The sequence below is a fragment of the Sceloporus undulatus genome, chromosome 1, assembly GCF_019175285.1.
Source record: "Sceloporus undulatus isolate JIND9_A2432 ecotype Alabama chromosome 1, SceUnd_v1.1, whole genome shotgun sequence".
In the NCBI taxonomy this organism is placed as follows: domain Eukaryota; kingdom Metazoa; phylum Chordata; class Lepidosauria; order Squamata; family Phrynosomatidae; genus Sceloporus; species Sceloporus undulatus.
In genome coordinates, this window is record NC_056522.1 from 256979140 (window position 1) to 256992951 (window position 13812).

The 13812-nt window shown below is 42.0% G+C and overlaps 1 protein-coding gene across 4 annotated transcripts in view; it reads right to left on the reverse strand.

Moving 5' to 3' along the window:
- The window catches only part of SLC19A1 (solute carrier family 19 member 1), a 29288-nt gene extending 28716 nt beyond the window's left edge, over positions 1-572 (reverse strand). For all 4 annotated transcript variants that reach the window (XM_042443995.1, XM_042444012.1, XM_042444000.1 and 1 more), the window contains exon 1: positions 379-572. The gene's annotated coding sequence lies outside the window, so the exon portion shown is untranslated. The remainder of the gene's footprint in view (positions 1-378) is intronic.
- Positions 573-13812: the final 13240 nt, after the last annotated feature.

The window sequence follows — 13812 nt, forward strand, 5'->3', positions numbered from 1 at the left end:
ATGACTATTGACCAACATTGGGAGATGAAGTCCAAAATCTCTTAAAGAGCACAGTTTGGGGACCACTGACACACATCATTTTTAGGCCCTGGAGGTGTCCTCAACAAGAAGGTCTTTAAGCCCCTTTCTTGCCCAAAAAGAGTGCTGATGCCTCCCAAAACAACAAACCCTAGGATTGCATTAACCTGGCTCCAGCATTAACTTGGCTCCATGCTATGCATTACCTGCATTAACCTGGCTCCATGCTATGGAATTCTGGGAATTGGAGTTTGTTGTGGCCCCAACAAACTCCATAGCATGGAGCCAGTGCGCTTAAAGCGGTATCAAACCGGGTTAATTCTGCAGTGCGGATGGAGCCTTTCCAGGCTTCCTCGTTACCTTTATGGGCCTTGAGCTGAAAGAGCCTCTGTCCTCCTCCTTTTCCAGCAGCAGCAGCAGCAGCCAGACCACATGAAGCGCTTTGTCGCACGTGGCTGCTGGGAGATGTAGTTCTCGTCTGTGAAAGGGAGGGAAGGGGAGGGGAAAGGCCTCCTGGGCGCCAAACTACAACTCCCACAATGCAAGCAGGGCGGAAGATGCAGCGTGGAAGAAGCAAGGCCCTTCTAGGGAAAGGAGGCCACAGCCTCCTGGTTAAACTTTAATGAGAGCCACTATAACAGGCGCCTTTGCTGCCTCTTTCCTCAGCCTCTCCTCCACAGTAAAATGCAAACCTTATCTCCAGTGTTTTCTTCACCGGCTCCAGCAGCTGCACTGTAGAGATAACGCAGTTTGACACCGCTTGAAGTGGCCCACCTCCCATCTCTTGAGTGGTTTCAGTGTAGGGCTGTGATGATGGCTCTAACCTCCAAAGCACACACTGCAGAAATAATCCATTTTAACACTGCTTTAACTGCCCTGTCTCAGTGCTAGGGAATCCTGGGAATTGTAGTTTATTGTGGCAGCAGAGCTCTCTGACTGAGAACTTGAGAAGCCTAAATGTCTCACAAAACTACAGTTCCCTAGCATTGAGCCAGGGCAGTTAGAGCGATCTCAAACTGGGTTATTTCTGCAGTGTGTTTTGGCACTCCCTTAATTTACTTTTTTGGTTTTGGGACATGGAAAGCAAAGCTCAGAGGCTCAGAAGGACTGTTTTCCTGGCCCTTCTGCTTCTGCTCTCAATGAGTCTTAATACAGGATGCATCTGCACTGCAGAAATAATCTGGTTTGACACTGCTTTAACTGCCATGGCTCGCTCCATGCTATGGAATTTTGCAAGCTGTAGTTTGTTGGACAGTGTGGTCTAATTCCACAGTGATTAAATTACAAAAGCACTTCGATCGAAGGGTGAAAAATATCCAGGCTTTAAGAAAAATGGCCGTTGAAGCATGAGGAAAAAACCTAACCTCCGCCCAGTAAGTGGTCTTGGGCAAGAAGTCACACTCTCTCAGCCTCAGGGGAAGGAAATGGCAAACCCCCTCTGAACAAATCTTGCAAAGAAAACCCCAAAATAGGGTCACACCACAATGACTTGAAGGCACACAACAACATACATATTATTATTTCTTGTTCTCAGCCTGCTTGAAATTTCCATTCCAGGAACTCTGAGCTTCTTATCCAACCAAGGGTTTCCTCTTCTCGGCTTCCTCCTTTTTCACTCACTGGCTGCACTGTATTCCTGGAATAGCCTCCTTCAATATTTGCGGACTGCCTCCTCCTTGACTAGTTTTAAATCTGAACTGAAGACATTCCTGTTTGCTTAAGCATTTGGAACTTTACATTAACATTGTTTTATAATTTTATATTTGATTATGTGTCAGTTGCTTCTACAGTACTGTATTTTACTTGCATAATTTGTTTATAATTATTCTATAGATTGTTTCTGCAAGGGCCATGCAAATTTATGGCCCTATACAAATAAACCATGATGATGATGATTGTGGATTCAGTTTTAAGAGATTACCACACTAGACTGTTATAGTGCTGCTATTCCACTTTTACTGCGCTGGCTGCCTCCTGTGGCATTTTGGGGCTTGTAGTTCAGTGAGGCCTAAGAGCTCTCTGGTTGAAAACTCTAAATGCCTTTCCCTAAAATACAAATCCCAGAATGACACAGGAGGCAGGCAGAGCTGTAAAAGCGGAATAGCAGCACTATAAAAGTGCAGTGCAGGAGTTTTACCCCATGAAATTTCCTCAGTCAAACCTGTTAGGCTGTTGACACTTGGTTTTTGGTAAATTTGATCCCCATCCTCCAGTAAGGGGGGCTGCTTAAACCTTGTTGGTGTGTGCGTGTGAATGTGTGCGTGTATGAGAGAGAGCTGTATGTTGTTATCTTACATTGCTGCTCTTGTTAGCTGTAGCATTCAGTGTGTCCACTAGAGCTCACCAGAGGTTTATTTCCCAGTCTAAACTCTGTGGAGACGAGGGGAAAGTTATTATTACAGTTGACTCTCCGTAACCACAGATTTTTTTTATCCACAGATTCAACTATCCACAGCATGAAAATATTCAGAATGTATATAAATTCTAAACAGCAAACTTCGATTTTGCCATTTTATATATGGGACACCATGTTACTAAATACTATGGTATTTAATGGGACTTGAACATCTATTGATTTTGGTATCCACAGGGCATCCTGGAACCAACCCCAGCAGATACCAAGGGCCCACTGTATTAGTATCACCAGTAGTATGCCTATTACTGATAGTAGTATTAGCAGTAGTATGCACTATGCCTAGGCTAGAGGTGTGAAGGCCCGGGAAGAAATTAGGAGAAAAATTGTCTGCGTTTTCCCTGAATCATGCTAAAATAAAATATTCCATAATTGATTTTCATCCTTTTTTGCTCCCCCCCCATTTTTTTCTCCCTTCCCCCCAGACCTTCTTCTTATGTCCTGGCCTTGCAGGGGGAGAAGGGTTGGGCAGGGACAGCTCCACCATGCCTAGGCTCAAAGGAAGATGAAAGACCTTCCTTTCATTTCAAACTGCTAATATCCTGGCCTTGCAGGAAGAAAAGGGGAGGGCAGACCCAGTTCCACCATGCCTAGGGCCTTTACTTCTTGACATTATCACATTGATCACTTTTAACTTTATAGTTAGTTTAATCCTATAGCATCCTGGTATCTGTAGCTAGGTGAGATACAGAGACTTGTACTATAGCTCTTGTAGGAGAGAATTCTTGCCATATTACAAATCCCAGGGTTGCACATGTCATAGAAGATTATTGCACTGGATATCTTTTCCTGATCTGGGCACAAGCTGAGACCATGTCTTGTTACACATCTCCATGCCCAGATCATTACTATCCTGTGTCAGATCAGGATTTCTCCCATACTTAGCTAAAAACGCTTCTTTTCCATTCTTAGCAAAGTAATGGGAGACGTTCCAGTCGGGTACGGGATGGTAACAATCTGGGCATGGAGCTGTGTGATAACACATGGTCCTAGCCCAGTCTCAACCCCTGCCCAGATCGGGGGGAAAGCTGTGTGATAATCTCCATAGTTATGATAGTTACAATGGTATTGAATTGGTTCAGCAGGCTAAGCTTTGCCTGTTTGTAACACTAGATACAGGAATGAAAACAGAGTATGGGGAAAAGCTGCAGATCCAAGATCAATTGATCTGGGGACTAAGAAATACAGGATCCGAAGTTTGTATAGTAAAACCTAATTTAACGCATCCCAAGAACATATTACCACAAGAGCAAGTCATTCCCTTAACTGTCATCTTTCGGCCTGTGAGGGAGAGAATAGGCTGGCCCAGCTCTATCAGGGCTAGCCTGAAGAAAGAGCCTCCTCCCTCCATAACTGTCATCCTTCAGCCTGGGAGGGGGAGAATAGGCTGGCCCAGCTCCATCAGGGCTAGCCAGATGAAAGAGGCTTCTCCCTCCATAACTGTCATCCTTCGGCCTGTGAGGGGGAGAATAGGCTGGCCCAGCTCCATCGAGGCTAGCCTGAAGAAAGAGTGCCCTCCCTCCATAACTGACATCCTTCAGCCTGGGAGGGAGAGAATAGGCTGGCCCAGCTCCATCAGGGCTAGCCTGAAGAAAGAGGCTTCTCCCTCCATAACTGTCATCCTTCGGCCTATGCAGGGGAGAATAGGCTGGCCCAGCTCCATCGAGGCTAGCCTGAAGAAAGAGCGCCCTCCCTCCATAACTGTCATCTTTTGGCCTGTGAGGGAGAGAATAGGCTGGCCCAGCTCCAGCAGGGCTAGCCTGAAGAAAGAGGTTCCTCCCTCCATAACTGTCATCCTTCGGCCTGTGAGGGGGAGATAGGCTGGCCCAGCTCTACCAGGGCTAGCCTGAAGAAGAAGAGCCCTCCCTCCGGTCCATCTGCCTTGGTCCAGGCCTCAGAGGGAGAGAAGAAAGCTGGACCTGATCCCCTCCCCCCTTCACCATTCCCTTCTCTTTTTGTGTCATATCTTTTAAATTGTAAGCCTGAGGGCAGGGAACCGTCTATTATCCCCTCTGTTGTAAGCCGCCTGGATTCCCAGTGATTGGGTGGCATATAAATAAATCCTATTATTATTATTATTATTATTATTATTATTATTATTATTATTATTATGAAAGGCTTGGGCAGTCCTGCATTTTCTGTACCAGTAGCCCAAGTTAATATTTAATATTAAAATAGTAAATATAAAGACTGGCAAGAAGAGTTGAAGAGCAGTATGTTTGGATATCCTGACTCTCTGTCTCATTGGCAGTGATCTTATAAGGCACGTGTGTGTAACTACCCACCACCAGAAAAAGTTAGAACAACTTACAGCATCTGTAGTGAAGGACGATCCATTTAGTGAATGAAATCCTACCCTAGTTGATAATAGAAGTAAGCTTGTTGCACCAGATGTTTCGGCACAGAATAAGGGCACTCTGGTGGCGCAGTGGTTAAATGCCTGTACTGCAGTCAGTCACTCACAAACCACAAGGTTGTGAGTTCAATACCAGCCAGGGGTTCAGGGGTGACTCAGCCTTGCATCCTTTCGAGGTGGCCCAGCTTGTTGGGGGCAATTGGCTTACACATTGTAAACCTCTTGGGCAGTGCTTAAGTGCACTGATAAGCAGTATAGAAATGTACTTACTATTGCTGTATGGTTTGGCTTCCTATCACAAACACATTAGCCTGATAACAACCCTGTGAAGTTGTTTAGGCTGAGCAAAACTGTTTGGACCAGGGTTAAATGCTCACCTTCATGGCTTGAGTTGGGATGTTTCCCATGTCAAGTCATTTATGGAAGCAAATTTGTTATCCATAGCAAAAGCTGATAGAACAGCAGTCTTTGTGTGCTCTGCTGATCATTTTGACTGGGGGCATCAATCCTTCTACTAGTGAACACAGGTTGTGAGGGCCAACAGGACTGGAACTTCTCTCTTTCTACACAAACACACACACACACATACTGTACATATCTACATCCAATTTTTCTTCTGACAGTGTAGCAATGGAATATTGAAGGTCACTTGGAAAAGAAGAATGGAAAAGAACTGAGATAGGAATAAAGCTATTCTGTCTTTTCTTCTTACAGCTTGTTGTATCATGGAAGAAGGTATGCCTGGCTGACACCTTCAACAAAAATACTGCAGCAAAGGATATTCTTCTAATCTTGGAAATATTACCCTCTGCCGGAAGGATACTTCTGGCACAATACTGGAAGTCAAACGAGATACCTTCCATTGATCTGTGGCTACTGAAATTACTTGACATGATGGACATGGATCGATTAACAAAAATAATACATGGGAAAGATGAGGCAAAGATTGATGAGCAATGGGAGGCCATAAGGTCGTTTTGTGGTAAACGCTGGAAAGAGATGTAAAATAACATAAAAAGTGTTGCAATTATATAGAAACAAAGTAACCTTGAGAAGGATAGGGAGAAAGAAATTAAGGAAGAGAATAAAAGACTGGTGTTATTTAGAATCAGTACATACATAAGGCAATATTGTAGAATACAAAAATAACCATATAGGATGCATGTTGTACGAAGAAAGTATACTGGTTGTTTATTGATATTAACTGGAAAATCAAATTATTGGAATAGCTAATCATTTTTGAAGCTGCTGTGAAGCTGCTAATGACAGTGATGTGTTGATGTGTGTGTGTGTGTATACATATATACATATGTATATGTATATAAATAAATAATAAAATACTTTAAAAAAAAGAAATATTACCCTCTGGAACACAACTCCAGCATCTCTAGCAAACATAACTACTGGCCATTTTTGCTATGGGTTTCTGGAGACTGTCATCCCAAAAGACAACTTTAGCCAGCTTTGATTTTGTTGCCCATTACAATGCTAGTCTGTAAACAATTGGCCATATCTGGGATTTCAATAGTTTAATAAGTAGCTAAAGATGTTTGCACAGTGGTCACTGATGGTCACCTGATGTTCCTGGAAAGTAGAATATCGATCATTCACATACTCCCAGTAATGCTGCAAACAAGGTGGCTCAGAGAGGGGAGGATGCTAGTTTTGTAGCTTTTTGTTTTAGTCAAAGAAAATATGAAAAGGGCTTTTGGATTTGACTTCCAAGAAGCAACCTATGGGAGCAGTAAAGATGTGATGTTGCTTTTGAGATACGGCTGGTGGTTTTGCATAGCCCCCTGTGTGTGTGCCTTCCTCCTTCTTCACTGCTCAACTGCTACCAATTAATAATCAGATATTACACAAACAATCTTCCAGTATTCCATCCTCAAGGAAACTAGCAAGAAAAAGCTCCCCTGTATGTTCCTTCTGCCGGGACAAGTGGGAGGTGTGAAACATCCTGGCAAGCTGTAAATCTACAGGAAGAACCACCCTAGGATTATAATTAAATCGATGAAGAAGGCACAGTATGTTGAGCCAGTTTGAAAGAGGCAACAGAATGCTGGGCCTGTTCCAAAGGGAGAATTAAAAATCAGTATTGGTTTAGAATCCTAGAAGGTGTCCAGGTTATTAGAGCAGGTTATTTTATAGACATAATGGTGGAACAGTGTAAGACATTTGCAGTCTGAGCTATAGCAGTCCAGAGTGAGTATCACAGTAAGAGCAGCCACTCTTGACATCAGAAGTGTGAGCTAGTAGATCTACTTAGGCTAGGGCCAAATTTGGGGACTATGGGCCCTATCACACTACACAAGTATAACATGATGAGTCCACCTTAGCTACCATGGCTGCTTCCTATGGGATTCTAGGCTTTGCAGTTTGGTCAGAGGTAATAGAAGAGCTCTCTGACCAAGAATTCTAAATACCCTTCGATAAAACCAGTGGCATCACTAGGGTTGATGTTAGCTGGTGTGGTAACTCATGGTGTCACCCCTCATTGACCTCTTCCCAAACCACACCATACAGAATTCTTTGTGATGTTTTTTGTACTAATGTTACTCATAAATTGTAATTCCCATATATTACTGAATAGTTGTGACAACTAGCAAAATTAAAATTATACCTTTAACTTACAATATCATACACACAGTCTAAATGCATTTACACATACATAGTTGTGGTTAAAGTGAAAATTTTGTAAAATGTGTATTTTTAAAGAAAAAAAATTAAAAGAATAATTTTTAATTAAAAAAAATTATTTGTTTTTAAATTGACATTTTAAATTTTATATTTTAAAAAACCTGGGAGCTCTCCCCTTTCCTCCCACTAAGCCTCACCCCCTTCACTCCATCACTTCAGTATTTTAAAGGGATACAGGTGAACATCATAGCCCATTTGAGCCAAAATGCAGATGTTTGGGGAGTAGTTGTGTCACCCATTTTTAGGATATCACCTGGTGTGGTCCATACCCCCTGCCTTAACCTACAGTTGTATACCCAATTGTATGCACACCTCCCTGGGAATACAAAGCAACACTGCATCTAGCAAATTACTTTTGAGTGATCATGCATAGTATAGCACACAAGAAAGTCTTCAGATAGATTCAGAAGGCTATATTTGATTACACTAAACTCAAACCCCCAGTGACTGCCTCTCCTAAGCTCCTCCTCGTACTCTGAATTCCCTTCCTTTACTCCATGGGAAAGTCTCTTAGACTGACATTCCACGCCTCCCAATTTATCATTACAATTTAACATTTTGAATGGAAATGGAAATACTTATAAAGGAAAGGACACAAGAGTTTCTCTCAAGACATGGTAGACTTTTCTTATCCACAAATTATTCCTTTCAGCCCCAGCAGAACATCTGGCCATGTGTCTGCTGACCCTCACAAGTAAATCCTTGTTTTCCTGGCAATGTACTTCATCTCCTCTCAATCACCCACACAGTCATAAGATTTTTTCCTAACACAGGTCAGCTCTTCAAGCTGGAGCCAGTAAGCACAAATAAACTCCCTGTCTTGCTAACTCAAAATGTTGTTCATAAAAGTCTCACCCTTCAGTTTAGAAAATCAAAATCTAATCTTGTTTTAAAATAAAAGTATAGCAAAAATTGTCACAATTCAAGGATAAACAGTGCCTATGGGTAAGGAATAGGGGGTTAATATACCAAAAGGGCCAAAAATGTAAGGCAATGGTTTATCAAGGCAGAAATGCCCACATTTACTGTTGTGCTAAATGGTGATGTAGGGAGGAGCCAGTGTGGTATAGTGGTTTGAGTGTTGGACTAGGAATCTGGGAGGCCAGCTGAGCCAGGCAAATCCATTGTTTACTATAAGGCACACTCTCTGACTTATAGGAAGGCACTGACAAATGTCCTCTGAATAAATCACAGTTGCCATGAGTCAGAGTTGACTTGAAGGCACAACAACAACAACATCAAAATTAAAACATATAATAGAATCTCAGAAGTAAAAGTACAGTCAGCCCTTCTTATACACAGATTTTTTTATACATGGATTCAAGCATACATGGTTTGAAAATGTTCAAAAAAAGTATAAATTTCAAATATCAAACCTTGATTTTCCATTTTTTATAAGGGACACCATTTTGCTATGTCATTATATTTAATGGGACTTGAGCATACACCGATTTTGTTATCCACGGGGGATCTTGGAACCAAACCCCAGCGGATAACAAGGGTCCACTATATAACAGATTTTCAAAATGCCTTCATGCAAATTCAAGAACATATTTGGTTTCTCATATTTGCAAAGTATCCATGGGTAACTAAGGGAAAGAAATGTTTGGGGTTTTTTTTCCTGCAAAGAAAGATAACTTTAATCAAAATAACACAAAGACTTGCAGGGAAAATATCATTCCATTACTGTAGCTTTAATTACTGAGGGACAGGTTTCTTAGTAGAGCTTTTTGTTTTAAGGACATTGTGTTTTTAGAACTCTTCCCATATTCTGAGAATGTGATTTGTACTGTATGGACTTTATCAGACTGATGAAAAAGACGAGAGCATAGTGGTATGCTCCTGTCAATATCGAACAACAACGAAAAGATTATCACACGACGTTGGGCAATATTGCCATGATTATCCAGTAAATAATATCCCTGCTTCTCTCTGACCCAGACCAGTGCTTACACTGTGAACAAAGATAACCTTGTGTCTGTTCTGACCCACACACTGCCACTAGCAAGATTAATGGCTCCTAAAGGATGAGCAGTCAAAGCTGATTACCAGATGCTTTCCCCAGCCCTGTTTATATAGAGTTTTACAAAGTTCCCGGCATAGATCTCTAGTTACAATGGCCAGGCAGTACTCTTACACCATAGAGAAGTTTGGAGCAAGGGATGATGTCCATGACTACTCTGATCTTTAAACTGTGAGAACTTTGGTCCATTTAACCAACATCTGGCTACTCTTTCTGGTAGTGGCTTCCTAGAGTGTCGGGGGAAAGGCCATTCCCAGTCTGATTCCTTGAGAACATTTTAACTGGAAATTTTCAATTCCTGTTAGAACCCTTCTTTGCTCAGAGTATTCAGTTCCTAGTCCCAGATAGAGTAGACCCTGAATCAATGGGACCTATGTAAGTGTTGACTTAACACTCAGCAGTTGCTTCAGTGGGGTCACTCTGAATGGATATGTAGAATAGATAGTTATGTGTACACTGCACACATTGCTTAAAAATAATAATCTAGATCTGAAGCAAATGGAATTGACATACGGTGCTTAAAAAGCTGAAATTTGCAACCTGTATAAACTATTCAGATTTGCTTGTGAGGGGAAGATGCCAGAAACTGAGTAAGGTGGTAAATTACTGTTATTACATATATCCCACTGCTGTGGATATTGTTGTTTTTTTTAAAATAGAGTTTAATATTGTCTGATAGCCTGCCATCCAGCCAATGGTCTGACTCAGTCTTGTATGATTTCATCATACTTGTTGCATCCTGTGCATTCAGGCCATAGTGAGGAATTTCTGGATGTCATATCCAGCCCTTACCCGCTATTTTACAGTCACAGAGCTTTTTATGTAGAAATGTTTTAGAGATTCGATATTATTAAGTGTAATCAGATGTGGAAGCATTTATCTTCTTGTATGTTTGATGACCAACCCATGAAACCACACACAGAATTTGGGATAAAATATGGACAACTTTATTTAAACTGTTACCTATTTAAACATTTATTTAAACTGTTACCTATTGAAAAATGCAACACAAGCGGGAGGGAGCAATCTAATGTGGGACCAGGTGAGGCAGTTGGTCTCTCCTAGACCTCATCCACAGTTCCTTTGGGCAAAATGCCTGAGTTCCATAAATATGGTCCACTCACTCTAATCCAGCTGAGGGAAAATGGCATAGTGTGACTGTGACTGCAGTTTAGGGCCCACCACCTCTTCAAACAATATCTACAGAGTTTGGAAAAATATAACAATATTAGTAATCTGCAAATTTTAGTCCTTCATTTTCCTCAGTAAATAAAGAAAAAATAACACAGATTATTTTAGGATTACTGTTTGTTTTGTTATTTTACTTTATTATTCAGTTGCTTCATCCTTTAGGCCAAAAAAAAAAAAAATTAAAATAAAAATCCACATAAGTTCAAGTCTTCCCCTTAGACAACATAATGGTCAGTATTAATTTTGTGTAATATGAGGGCACAAAAGGTCAGCTATGAATTGTTTTTAAAATAGCTAATGCAGACATTTAAGGCTGTGAATACCAAATTCCAAGTTCTAGCCCATTTGTTGTTGTTGTTGTTGTTGTTGCTGCTGCTGCATTTATTTATTTATTGTGTTTATACCCCACTCTTTGGAAATGCTCTCAGAGCAGCTTACAAATTGTTAATTAGACAGTTCTCTGCCCTCAGGCTTACAATCTAAAAAGACATGACACAGAAAGAGAAGGGAATGGCAATGGGGGAGGGGGTCAGGTCCAGCAGTTCTTTTCTCCCTCTGAAGCCAGGGCCATGGCAGATGGAATGGGCTAGGCTTGGTGAAGTGTAAATCCTACCTATTCTCCAGGTGGATGGTTGCACAGTGGCGGCTCCTCCTGCCTCGTTGGGTGGCCGCAGCACGTGGACCCAGGGGTGCTGAGGGCTTGCGATGTCGCCAGTGCGGGGGTGGCATCAATTCAGCATCCCCCAGTGACATGGGGCAAAGATGCGCATATGCACATAACCAGCTCCCTACGTGGAGGACACGTTGAGCCAGTTATCCCTCTGTCATCCCGAAGCCTGGCTGTGACCAGGCATTTTGATTCATCGGCCAACACAGGCTGGTGGATGACAGATCCAGACCTCATGCTTTCGGGCCAACCCTCTCTGTTCTTCTGTTGCTGTTATAATAAAGTTGTGGCCTTTTCTTGCTAAATTGGTTGTCCTTTGTGTTATTTTGCCTTCCTCCCTTCCTCAGCAAATGCCATGATTATTCATGGAAGTGGAGACAAGCAGACTTGTTTGGTGGTATTTTGATTGGTCCTAATCAAGGTATTGCTGCTCAGCAGTGCATTCTTGATTGTTAATGGTCTTCAAGAGTTTTGAAATATGATGAAGGTCAGGTATATGTCTAGATTTATATTCACCCTGGGCGGGTTTTGTTTTGGTTGGCTGATTTTTGGGAGCTGATGAGAAGAGAGTGTGGGATTTCTTCTTTATTTGCAATCAAATAACCTCTTTATTTTCAGAACCAGCATACATCTCTTTTTCAAGAGTTGTTGACTGGGGCTGAGAACAGGAAGGAAGCGTGACTGGAATTATAGGGGACAAGAATAAATCTTGAGAGACATAAACAAGAGTTTGATGAAGGAACGTTAACACAGATTGCAGAGAAAGCTTGATTTCTCCATTATTTTGTGTTGGTTTAATTACATGTCCATAAATATAACTATGGCTCATTATAGTCGGGCCTTGGCTCTGCCCTCAGTACGTCCTAGGGGTTGGCCGAGGACGCAGCATCCAATCAGGCCTCACCCCTAGTACGTACTGGGATGTCAAAATGGCAGCGCCCTATACACATGGGCACCAACATTTTGACGTGATGGACGCTTAGTGTCCGCACATCATGGTGCGGATGTGATGCCACAAGTGTGCAATTGGCACCTTGCGGTGTCACAACTGCACCACAAGAAGAACCCACTTTTTGCGGGTTCTTTTTGCTGCATGGGGAAGCCATGTGGTTTGTCCGCTGCGGCTCCCTCGCGTAGCAAACACGGGCGCCGGCAGAGCGCCCTTTTTGAGCGCTCTGTAAAGCACCTATAGTAGATTTCACCATTGTTGTTCATAGAATCATAAAGTTGGAAAGGACCTCAAGAACGATTAAGTCCAATCCCTTGCCATGCAGGAACTCACAATCAAAGCATCCCTGATATATGGCTGTCCAGCCTCTGTTTAAGGACCTCCAAAGTAGGAGACTCCAACAAACTTCGAGAGACTATGCTCCACTGTCGAACAGTTCTTATTGTCAGGAAATTCTTCCTAATGTTGAGGTGGAATCTCTTTTCCTGTAGTTTGCATCCATTGCTCCATGTCCTAGTTTCTGGAGTAGCAGAAAACAAGCCTGCTCCATCCTCAATATCTCTTCAGATATTTCAACAGAGCTATCATATCACCTCTTAACCTTCTCTTCTTTAGGCTAACCATCACCAGCTCCTAAATCTCTCTTCATATGGCATGGTTTCAGAACTTTCACCTTTTTGGTCTCCTTCCTCTGGGCATGCTCCATATTGTCCAGCTTGCTGCTGCTGCTGCTGCTGTGTGTATCTATGTTATTGTATCCATAGGATAGAGCTACAGTGCTTAAAATGGTGTCAAATTGTATTATTTCTACAGTGCACCTTTTGTCTTTTGTGAAGCCTTTCTGAGGCAGAGAATATTGAATTTCTCAAGAAGTCTTTGTACTGTTCCATTTATACTGAGTTTTACTTATATAGCACCTAAACTTTTCCCCCCCAAATATACCCATACAGAAAAGTTTTGAGAAATTCCAGGGGCTTGTTATGATGTAACCAAAAGGGATTGTTTTGTGGCAAGCTTTTTGCAATGGATTATAAACAAATGTTATTCCTTTTGCAGAAAATCCCTGTTGAGCTAAATCTAATGCTATCTGTCAATATCTGGACTCACACCATTTTGCATGACACATGGAATCCTGATTTAATGCAAACCCGTTTACAGTATCTCCAGTAGTAGAAGAGATCCTTTCCCGTGAACTAATGCCAGAAGAGTCCACAGGAAAAGTTCATTTTGTGGAAGAACTTCAATGCATGGAAGAACTCCCCTCCCCTTACAGGCTATATTTCTGCATCACTCGCCCTCAGTCCTATCTCCATGTCTAACATCCTTAAATAGGAGTCACTGCTTCATAGGCATTTCCTCAGTATATGCACCTCATCTATGGTCATGATGATTCCAGAGGGAGGTGTCAGGTATATGAGGATACCTACCAGTGCCGCCACCACAATCCACATCTCAAAAGCAGAAGCACATTTTTAAAAAGAAAATAAACATCATTATG